Source organism: Lissotriton helveticus, chromosome 4_1 (assembly GCF_964261635.1).
Source record: "Lissotriton helveticus chromosome 4_1, aLisHel1.1, whole genome shotgun sequence".
In the NCBI taxonomy this organism is placed as follows: Eukaryota; Metazoa; Chordata; class Amphibia; order Caudata; family Salamandridae; genus Lissotriton; species Lissotriton helveticus.
Genome location: NC_136063.1, coordinates 2,133,057,919 through 2,133,069,947, shown reverse-complemented (window position 1 = coordinate 2,133,069,947; position 12,029 = coordinate 2,133,057,919).

Sequence of the window (12,029 nt, the reverse complement as noted above, 5' to 3'; positions counted from 1 at the left end):
TACTAAGAGCAGGGAGACTCCCAAGAGCAGGCCCACAGCAGAGGTAAGGGAGACTCCCAAGGACAGTGAGAAGACTAAGGCACCTACTAAGAGCAGGGAGACTCCCAAGAGCAGGCCCACAGCAGAGGTAAGGGACACTCCCAAGGACAGTGAGAAGACTAAGGCACCTACTAAGAGCAGGGAGACTCCCAAGAGCAGGCCCACAGCAGAGGTAAGGGACACTCCCAAGGACAGTGAGAAGACTAAGGCACCTACTAAGAGCAGGGAGACTCCCAAGAGCAGGCCCACAGCAGAGGTAAGGGACACTCCCAAGGACAGTGAGAAGACTAAGGCACCTACTAAGAGCAGGGAGACTCCCAAGAGCAGGCCCACAGCAGAGGTAAGGGACACTCCCAAGGACAGTGAGAAGACTAAGGCACCTACTAAGAGCAGGGAGACTCCCAAGAGCAGGCCCACAGCAGAGGTAAGGGACACTCCCAAGGACAGTGAGAAGACTAAGGCACCTACTAAGAGCAGGGAGACTCCCAAGAGCAGGCCCACAGCAGAGGTAAGGGACTCTCCCAAGGACAGGGACACACACAGACAGCAGGTGTCTGCTGGAGACAGGTGCACCACAGACGACAAGTCTGCTGGCAGGAACAGGGCGGCGAGCAGGGCACAGGCTACATCCAGAGACAACACTCCACCTAAGGATAAGGCACATCCTACGGACAAGGCATCTGGCATGGACAATGGCGCTATCAAGGACAGGCATACTTCACCCCTGGCTGCACTGAGGCTGATGTTTTCTACTGAACGCAACACTGATGTCTCCGCGGCGGAGTCCCCCCATACCTCCACTCCCATCCAGGCCAGTCAGAAGCAGAGGAGGGTGTCCCCTGTTGTTGCATCCCCCATTACACATCATTCCGAGTCCAGGCGGCAGGCACAGAGCAAACGACAAGCAGGCTCCAGCACGTCCCCCGAAACCAGATCCCCCGCAGCAGTTGCTCCACCTATGCTGGGTGGTGATTCTTTGGAGTCCCCACCACTTGGCAGTCCTGTCCTGTCCAGGGTGCACTCACACCACCCTAAGAAACGCAGACACACACCATTGACACCTGCCAACCCCGATTTGGCTCTAGGTGAGCTATCCCCAGCTCCCAGGCCCACCCTGCCTCCTGGCCCATACAGCCCTGTGGCTCATCATTTCAGTTGTCCCAGTGGCGCTGGTGCAGTTGACTCTCGTGTATCAGATGGTGGCACAGTGTCAGTTGTGCCCTCTCCTGTTGCAGATCCTGGCAGGGTATGTGGGTCTATGGCTCACGTGTCAGTTAGGAGATCTGTGGCTGTGTTGCACACTCCTGTTTCTGGTGCTGGCAGTCTTTCTGGGTCAGTGGCTCACGTGTCAGTGACTACATCTGTGGCTGTGTCTCACACTCCTGTTGCTGGTGCTGCCAGTGTGTCTGGGTCCGTGGCCCATGTGTGTGTCACTCGGGCTGTGGCTGTGTCTCACACTCCTGTTGCTGGTGCTGCCAGTGTGTCTGGGTCCGTGGCCCATGTGTGTGTCACTCGGGCTGTGGCTGTGTCTCACACTCCTGTTGCTGGTGCTGCCAGTGTGTCTGGGTCCGTGGCCCATGTGTGTGTCACTCGGGCTGTGGCTGTATCTCACACTCCTGTTGCTGGTGCTGCCAGTGTGTCTGGGTCCGTGGCCCATGTGTGTGTCACTCGGGCTGTGTCTGTGTCTCACACTCCTGTTGCTGGTGCTGCCAGTGTGTCCGAGGCAGGTAGTTCACGCAGTCCCCCTGATTCTGTGATGTGAGGTGCTGTACACTTCACTCAAATGTTAGTTCACATGGTGTGTCCATTGAGAACTGCGTGGCACTCTTGTGGTCCCTGTGACGGTTTGGTAGGGACACGTAGTTGTGCTGCCTCTGATGTACCTGTTCTGTACTGCACATTGCCCTGTTGATGCTCTGATACTGCATTCTGCCCTCTCGTTTACTGCCTCTGATGTACCTGTTCTGTACTGCACATTGCCCTGTTGATGCTCTGATACTGCATTCTGCCCTCTCGTTTACTGCCTCTGATGTACCTGTTCTGTACTGCACATTGCCCTGTTGATGCTCTGATACTGCATTCTGCCCTCTCGTTTACTGCCTCTGATGTACCTGTTCTGTACTGCACATTGCCCTGTTGATGCTCTGATACTGCATTCTGCCCTCTCGTTTACTGCCTCTGATGTACCTGTTCTGTACTGCACATTGCCCTGTTGATGCTCTGATACTGCATTCTGCCCTCTCGTTTACTGCCTCTGATGTACCTGTTCTGTACTGCACATTGCCCTGTTGATGCTCTGATACTGCATTCTGCCCCTCTCATGTGCTGCCAATGATGGACCTGTTCTGTGCAATGGACTGTTGATGCACTTAGCCCCTCTCATGTGCTGCCTGTGATGGACCTGTTCTGTGCAATGGACTGTTGATGCACTTAGCCCCTCTCATGTGCTGCCTCTGGACCTGTTCTGTGCAATGGACTGTTGATGCACTTAGCCCCTCTTATGTGCTGCCTCTGATGGACCTGTTCTGTGCAATGGACTGTTGATGCACTTAGCCCCTCTCATGTGCTGCCTCTGGACCTGTTCTGTGCAATGGACTGTTGATGCACTTAGCCCCTCTCATGTGCTGCCTCTGATGGACCTGTTCTGTGCAATGGACTGTTGATGCACTTAGCCCCTCTCATGTGCTGCCTCTGATGGACCTGTTCTGTGCAATGGACTGTTGATGCACTTAGCCCCTCTCATGTGCTGCCTCTGATGGACCTGTTCTGTGCAATGGACTGTTGATGCACTTAGCCCCTCTCATGTGCTGCCAATGATGGACCTGTTCTGTACTGCACATTGCCCTGTTGATGCTCTGATACTGCATTCTGCCCTCTCGTTGACTGCCTCTGATGTAGCTGCTCTGTACTGCACAATGCCCTGTTGATGCTCTGATACTGCATTCTGCCCTCTCGTTGACTGGCAATGATGTACCTGCTCTGTACTGCACAATGCCCTGTTGATGCTCTGATACTGCATTCTGCCCTCTCGTTGACTGCCTCTGATGTAGCTGCTCTGTACTGCACAATGCCCTGTTGATGCTCTGATACTGCATTCTGCCCTCTCGTTGACTGCCTCTGATGTAGCTGCTCTGTACTGCACAATGCCCTGTTGATGCTCTGATACTGCATTCTGCCCTCTCGTTGACTGGCAATGATGTACCTGCTCTGTACTGCACAATGCCCTGTTGATGCTCTGATACAGCATTCTGCCCTCTCGTTGACTGCCTCTGATGTAGCTGCTCTGTACTGCACAATGCCCTGTTGATGCTCTGATACTGCATTCTGCCCTCTCGTTGACTGGCAATGATGTACCTGCTCTGTACTGCACAATGCCCTGTTGATGCTCTGATACTGCATTCTGCCCTCTCGTTGACTGCCAATGATGTAGCTGCTGTGGTGCCCACTTTGCCCATGCTCACGCATACACTGTGATTTTACCCCTATTTTGTACAATAAAGGTAGTCTATCAGGTCTCGTGGTCTGTCGTTGTCATTCCTGCTTGCGTACTACTAATGTGTATTTGTATATGCTTCTCATCAGTGGTTTCGGTAACATGACACTCCCCCTCCCTACGTCACGTCCCTTACTGGTATTCCCCTGCAGACAGCCAATGGTTTGTGCCTTACCTGCGTCGTCGTCCGTGGTGGGCCATGACTAGGACGTGGTGGATCGCGAAGAGCATCGGGAAAGCGTGTAGCGCTGGGTCCATGGTGTTGGTCAGCTTGCGGTGGGTATCTCTGCTATGTCACCTGTCTTCGCAGTGGGGATTCCGCCGTGTTCAGACAGGTTGTTTTTCCGCTGCGGTTTTATGTGTATTTTCCGCCATCTTGATTTGGAGGACGGTCTTCGACGTCAGTCCGTACGGCGTGGCCTCCGGATGTGTTCCGTCCGCCACGCTCTCGTGTGTAGTTCGGCGGCGGAGCGTGCTTTCCCGTCGCGGACGGGAATTTGACACGTTTTCCTATCCTGATATGGCGGACGGAGTATCCGCGGCAGGCGGACACGGAAAAGGCTTTTTCCGCCTACTACAGGGCCGCGGTGGCTCTTCCGTCCGCCATCCTAATGAGCCCCCTAGTTAGGTGAATATTTTAATCATATAAAACCAATGAAATTCCCATATATAGTTAGTTGCACTAACTATATATTTCGCGCACCCGCAATCCACTGCTGATGATGTCACATATTACATCATTCATGACATGGTCAGTGACATCACTGCTGACATCACTGATGACATCTCAAATGACATCACTGATGACTTCACTGATGACATCTCAAATTACATCACTGATGACATCACTGATGACATCTCAAATGACATCACTGATGACATCACTGATCACATCTCAGTTGACATCATTGATCACATCACTGATGACATCATTCATGTGCTAATACGATGAACCTCTTCAGACTCTAATATAACCTTAGATACACTCAGTGTATACAGACACTCACACACTGTCACTCATCCATGGAGTTACTCACACACCTAGTCAGTCATGCAAAGAATCAATCTCACCACCATTTCCTCAACTATACAGTTATACACACCTTACTTATTCAAGCATATACTAACATATATTTACTCTCTTATACAATCCCTGATACAAGTTCACAATGATCCATACAGCCACTCACACATTCACTTGCTCTCAAGCACAGTTATTTATATATGCCAACTCTCACATGTACTGTGTTTTACATATGTACTTACTATGACATGTAGCATTGAGATATCCATTCACTCATCAATACACTCATGCACACAGTCAACCGCCCATGTAGCTGTTTCCACATGCACTCTTGAACTCATACACCTAGTGAATCAACTGCTCACACATCTATGCACAGAGTCACACACCTCCAAGCCACCCCCACACACACTCAATCTCCCATACAAATACTTGGGCAACCAATCAATAACACATATAGCCTCTCGTATAGCTAATGATCAACACATGCAGCAGTTTACACCACAACAGACATACTAATGCACACATTCAGACAGTTTAGTCACTAACCCATGCATTTAGTACGACACATTTATTCACTCACTCATACAGTCAGTCACGCACCTACTAAATCCTTCATCCAGACACTTATACATCCACTCATTCTTCAATATGTAAAACATATTTAAACTTTACAGAAACACACAGTCACTGGATGATGTCATCAGTGATGTCATCAGTGATGTCATTTGAGATGTCATCAGTGATGTCACTGACCATGTCATGAATGATGTAATATGTGACATCATCAGCAGTGGATTGCGGGTGCGCGAAATATATAGTTAGTGCAACTAACTATATATGGGAATTTCATTGGTTTTGTATGATTAAAACATTCACCTAACTATATATGGTCTCAAACCTATGGTTTTTTCATTGAAGTTTCAAGGTTTTGTAAATGCAAATACCTAACTATATATGGTCTCAAACCTATGGTTTTTTCTGTGAATATATATATATATATATATATATATAGATCAATAATATATATATATAAAATTTCTATGGCAAAATGAAACCCCTCATTTTGTTCCTTTTCAAAATAAATGTATTAAGTGTTAACACTTTATTCCAATCAAGATGACTTCAGGTGTGCCATACTTTTGTCATAAGTAAGACTGTTAGCGCTCTAGTTGTTCTTTAGAACACTCTGGGACATTCTGTCATTGGGCTATAGTTGGGCTACATCTGGCTGATATTTGGGCTACATTTGTTTTTTTTTGTCTCTGGTGGCCATCTTTGGGCTACATTGGGCTACATTGGGCTACATTGGGCTACATTTGGGCTCTAACATATATATAGCCCAATGTAGCCCAATATATATTTTTTCAAAGTTAATTTTCGTAAAAACCACTGTAGCACATATCTTGAGACATAGCAAAGGCACATCGGGCTACCAGTCCCTACAATTTTGCCAAGTTTGGTGAAAATCCATTCAGCCGTTCGGGCTAAAAGTGAGGCCAACCGCCCTATGGAAATTAACATGGGGAAAACACGTTTTGGGACCCCCCTTTTTTCTTGCCCCCGCTTGACGAATCCCCCCCAAACTTTCAGGGAAGGACCAGAGAGTAAATGTGCCATTTTCAGGAAAATTTCAGCCAATTCCGTCCATCAACGCCAAAGTTATTAAACATAGAATTTTGAAAAATCCCATAGGAAAAAATCCTAACTATATATACCTACTGGCGACCGCCAGTAGGTAATATATATATATATATATATATATATATATATATATATATATATATATATATATATATATATATATATATATATATATTTATAGATTTTTTTAAAGAAGGTTGCCCTCATAGGAATGCTACACTTGAGGGGGTTAAAACACATGTACCACCGTTGGCAGCCTTGCAGTCTGTTACATTAAATTTCCTCTGATGTCATACACATTCCTCTGATGCAATACCCGTTTCAAGCGTCCCTGTGCCCTTGTTCACTGGCTAACAAGAGCATTCTGGTATTTGCTGTTCTTACTGAGCGGAGCAGTGCTTTTGCGTTTGTTTCCACCTACTAAGGAATTATTTTAATAGAGTAGCAGTGACCTCCACTGGGGTTTGCACGATCTAGTGGTGGCAGTAAGAACAGAAATACCAGAATGCTCTGCCACAGCCTGCATGGGCGGGACTTGATCATTTAAATAAAAGCCGTGCATAAAATCAAGCCACTGTTTCTCCGTTTGTCAGCCAGTGAACAAGGGTGCAGAGACGCTTGAAACGCATATCGCATCAGAGGAAATTTAATGTAACAGACTGCAAGGCTGCCACCGGTGGTACGTGTGTTTTAACCCCCTCAAGTGCGGCATTCCTATGAGGGCAACCTTCTTTTTCAAAATGATTGTGGCTAGTCCGGCCACGGGAATGCCCCGCCACTGGACTTGGCGGATCTAAGCTGTTCACGTAATTTGAGCTGTGACGAGAGTGAGGGGGGCCTGAGCCACCGGTAAATATTGGGAGCGGATCAGTGCTTTTGTGTTTGTTTCCATATACATATAGATATATTTCCATTATATTATCCCTTCCCGTTCTAAATCTAAAATTGAAGCATTTTGAGAATCTGATCTTCAGCAGTCCTTTTCTTTAAAGGTTTGGGGTTTAATTTGGAACAAAATACTCCACACTTCGGCTAATGCTAGCACCACACAATCCCTTTATCATTTTTACAATAGGCTACACATTACCCCAATTTCTTTGCAAAAATACAAACCCAATCTTTCAAATATGTGTTGGTCGTGTAAAATCCTCCCGTGTACATATTTACATATGTTTATTCACTGTCCGCCAACCAATGCTTTTTGCTTGCAGGTTTGTAGAATTATTTCCACTATATGTTCTATTGATTTCCCATTTGATATCAAACTTAATTTTCTGGGAAGTTCCTCACACTCTTGGCCAGTGCGCTCTAAGTTAGGTACATTTCTGGATCTGTCACTTGCTATTACCTAAACAAAAAGATTCTATCAATGTGTGGACATATATTTTATATTTGTTGGTTTTACAGTGATGAAAATATAGTGAAAATACTCTCTCTTAGGGTGGTAAAGATGAGAGCGCTATGTGCTTTTAAAATACCCCTCACACACTAAAAAAAATCCAGTAGTGTCATGCTTCATCATTGGGGTCTTCCCGTCCCTCTACGGGGCGGGGCGTGCTACGACCTGACCGACTACGCGGGAGCACTGAAGTGGTGACAGGACTATGTGATGGTGCAAGGTGGGTGGTGTCAGTGAAAGTGTAGGGACCTAACAATGTGTGTGAGTACAAAAATTAAAAATCCTCTGGCTAGTAGAAAAAAACAATTTATTCGCTTCTCTAGCTGGGGACGTTAAGAAGGGGGTTTGGGGTTGAGCCGATCGCTACAACCTGGTCTACATGTTTCGTAGGCAGTCCCCTACTGCCTACTCATCAGGACCTTCTACTGGTCCCTACGAAAATAAGCTCAGTTGCTAAGTGTTGTCAGCCTGTCTTCCTAAAAACTAACAGTAAAATTCCACTGTCAGCTTATGCTTCAGGGCATGAGCTGGCCCCGGGGAAGCAAAAATTATCAAAAATAGTGACCCAAATGTGGTCTTGTTGTGGCAAGCGCGTGGTGCCCCATGAGCTGACAATCGGTAGGAATTCACCGCGGCGCTATTGTCCGCATAGTCCCTAAGTCTTACTTCTACCAGTGTTGCCGCTCTGCTGAATGCTTTGGGTCACTATTTTTGATAATGTTTGCTTCCCCGGGGCCAGCTCATGCCCTGAAGCATAAGCTGACAGTGGAATTTTACTGTTAGTTTTTAGGAAGACAGGCTGACAACACTTAGCAACTGAGCTTATTTTCGTAGGGACCAGTAGAAGGTCCTGATGAGTAGGCAGTAGGGGACTGCCTACGAAACATGTAGACCAGGTTGTAGCGATCGGCTCAACCCCAAACCCCCTTCTTAACGTCCCCAGCTAGAGAAGCGAATAAATTGTTTTTTTCTACTAGCCAGAGGATTTTTAATTTTTGTACTCACACACATTGTTAGGTCCCTACACTTTCACTGACACCACCCACCTTGCACCATCACATAGTCCTGTCACCACTTCAGTGCTCCCGCGTAGTCGGTCAGGTCGTAGCACGCCCCGCCCCGTAGAGGGACGGGAAGACCCCAATGATGAAGCATGACACTACTGGATTTTTTTAGTGTGTGAGGGGTATTTTAAAAGCACATAGCGCTCTCATCTTTACCACCCTAAGAGAGATTATTTTCACTATATTTTCATCACTGTAAAACCAACAAATATAAAATATATGTCCACACATTGATAGAATCTTTTTGTTTATGTATATCAGTTTGGAGGGTGATTCTATCAACACCTCTGCACTTCCCTTTTTGTTTTGGACTTGCTATTACCTTTCAAGTCATTACATCAAATTGGAAAAATGCCAAGGATGTCTATGTTACTAATTGGTGTAATCTTCTATGCTCTCATCCAAGGCTTGATACAGCTTCAGCTACCTCTACATTACAGATGTTAAACAAAGACCTTTTTTGGTCTCTGCTTGTTGGTTACTTAAATAAAAAGCCTAAACCTTCCAAGGATCCTACGATGGTTTTCCAGCCCCATGACTGTTTTCTCCCTTTTCCTGTTTGTAGTTATCTTGCCATTGATAATGTATGAGATAAGTTGTTATATTTCGTGAAGTTACTATTTAGAATAAGTCACTATTCGGTATAAGGTTTTTATTATGTGATACAGGTACAGATATGTAACATATATTGTTTTGTTCTTTCTTTTTCTTCTTCTTCACTTCCCTACTTTTCTCTCCGCTATCTTCTTCTTTCTTCTTTCTTCTTCTTCTTCTTCCTTAAAATACAAATTACTAAAAGGCGTTATAATAATTACAGAATTATGCTGTTATCCTATTAAGTTTGCTGTACAACTTTCTCTTTGTATTTTTATGTATTATTTACTTTTGCCTTCTCTGTTAGTGTTCTATTTTTTAACCTGGATTTTCACTCTAAGTACCAGATTATTCTGTATATTTGCATTTCACTTTAATAAAACCTTTATTAAACTAAAAGAAATTGAAAACAAATTGGAAAAACAGATTCTTCATCCTCAAGAAACCTAACAACTCTTCACAATGGAACTCCTGTGTGCATTGAGCATGCAACTATGAAATACTGGGACTTTCGTTCTTTGGTAGATGCTATGTTGCTTTGTTATAAGCATTTATACAGCGTACGTACACGACGCAGTTTCTTGGCTCTAGATGACAACTATCTTATTGTATTTGTTTTTTTTGTAGTAAGTGTCCTGTCAATGTATTGTTAATGTTTTGTTTGACAATGTAGTGGTGTCCAAATCTGCAATTTAATTTACCATATTCCTTTTGGTGTTCTTCTATGGTTTTTGTACGATTTTTGTGTTATTATCAATAATGAAAAATGGATGGTTTAATAGATGAAAAATTCATGCAAAACTTTTAAAGAAAAAATTATAAGAGTAAAACAAATAAAATGTTAATAAATGGTCACATCAAGTGTCATGTGTGATCAATGCGGAGTGATAAGTAACTTTTATCAGTATTGGCATGTGTGTTGTTGTATGATTGTAAAATCGGCCGAGCCTTACTGATTAAGGGCCAAACCCTTTCCAATTGAAGAGGAACATAGCTGAAGCATGGTGGTGGCATTATGATAAGTAATGCGTTTGACGTTGTTTAGTGGCAATGTCGATAAAAAGTGACCTAACAGAACTCAAGAATACGCAGCCGTAGACAATAGACCTGGAAAGAAAATATGCTTTAAGATATCTTTGTTTTACAATTTCCTCACTGAGGCCTCCCATTGAGCTGATTGTAAATCATAAAACCTGATTGATTGAGAAAGTCTTCAACTAGGAAAAACTAAAAATTACATTTTCTAAAAAATGACACAAAATGTTAGAAACTGAATAAAAAATATTTAATCCACGTACCTGTGTCCTGATTGCTTCTGGCACCACCTACTCCCATGTGGATCTTTTTTATCATTAACTGTATTTTGCTATAAGCATCTTCCGAGGCAATCCAAGACCACAGAAGTGAATTCCAACTTCACCTGAAGCTTGCTGCTAATGTATCCTTAGTTGAACGACTGTGAGCACACACCCACCTCATGTGAACTTGTCCCACTGTTGGTTCCACTGGCCTGAATATGTTTCTTTTGACACATACTTTAAAGGCTTCTGTAATTGACATTTGTTCTAGGAGACTGTTATGGACAATGTTCATGCTCCTATCTTTAACCCTGAAATTTAAGTGGTAGCTTATTAATGTATTTTCTTATCTTTAAATCTGCCTTTGTATGAACATATAGGGCCAGACGTATCAATATTAGGAATAGCCATTACCTAATTGCGATTTTCTACGAATCGCAATTAGGAAATCGCTATTCCTGCTATATGAAACTCTTAGGGGCACATGCATCATTCATAGGTTTTGCGATTCTTAATTTGCGAAAATTACCGAATCGCAAATTAAGAATTGCAAAATGCTATGTATCATTTTTTTCGCTATTTATTTGTGATTCGGTAAAAATCGCAATTTTTACAGAATCTCAAATAAATAGCGAATTCCTAAGTGAATTTTCGCAATTCCCATTGATTGGGAAGGCATTTACGAATTTGCAATTTGTTGATGCATTCCAAGGGTGCAGGGGGGGTCCAAAGGACCCCGCCCTGCACCCCTGAAATGTATTTGGAAGTGCATGTTTCAAACACACATGTCCTAAGGACATGTGTGTCTGTAACATGACAGTGTAAAATATGCATTTTTTTGCATTTTGAAAGATTTTCGCAAATTAACACGAGGGTCAACCTCGTGTTAATTTGCACTTCCAATTTCAAAATTCGCATTTTTAAAAAAATGTATGCATTGCATTTTTTAGAAATGCAAAAAAATGCGAATTTCGAAAAGGTGTTTGATGCATCCCAAAAACGTATTTAGGAAGTGCAAACGGCCGAATTTACCGATTCGCACCGTTTGCACTTCCTAAATAGGTTGATGCATGTGCCCCATAGAGTTTCATGTAGCAATTCTTAGGGAGTCACAAATCGACATACATCACAGTATTAACGAGGTAGGTTGCAATTTGTGAACAATTGGGCATCAATAGAATCACAGGGATTGCTTCTAAATAAAGCAATACCTTTTTTTAAATGCATTCTGTTTTCCTTAAAGGAAAATGGGATGTGTTTAAAAAAGAAAAATCAATAGTTTTCTTTTCATTTTTTATCACTGCCTGCTCTTAAACGTTTTCGCAGCCATTCACAAAGGTGAAGGGTTCCGTTGGGACCCCTTCCCGTTTGCGAATGCATTACCACCTACTTGAAGCAGGCGGTAAAATGGGAATATTTAGAGACCATAGGTCGGTTGCTAAACATTCTTACATACCACTGCGATTCATTATTA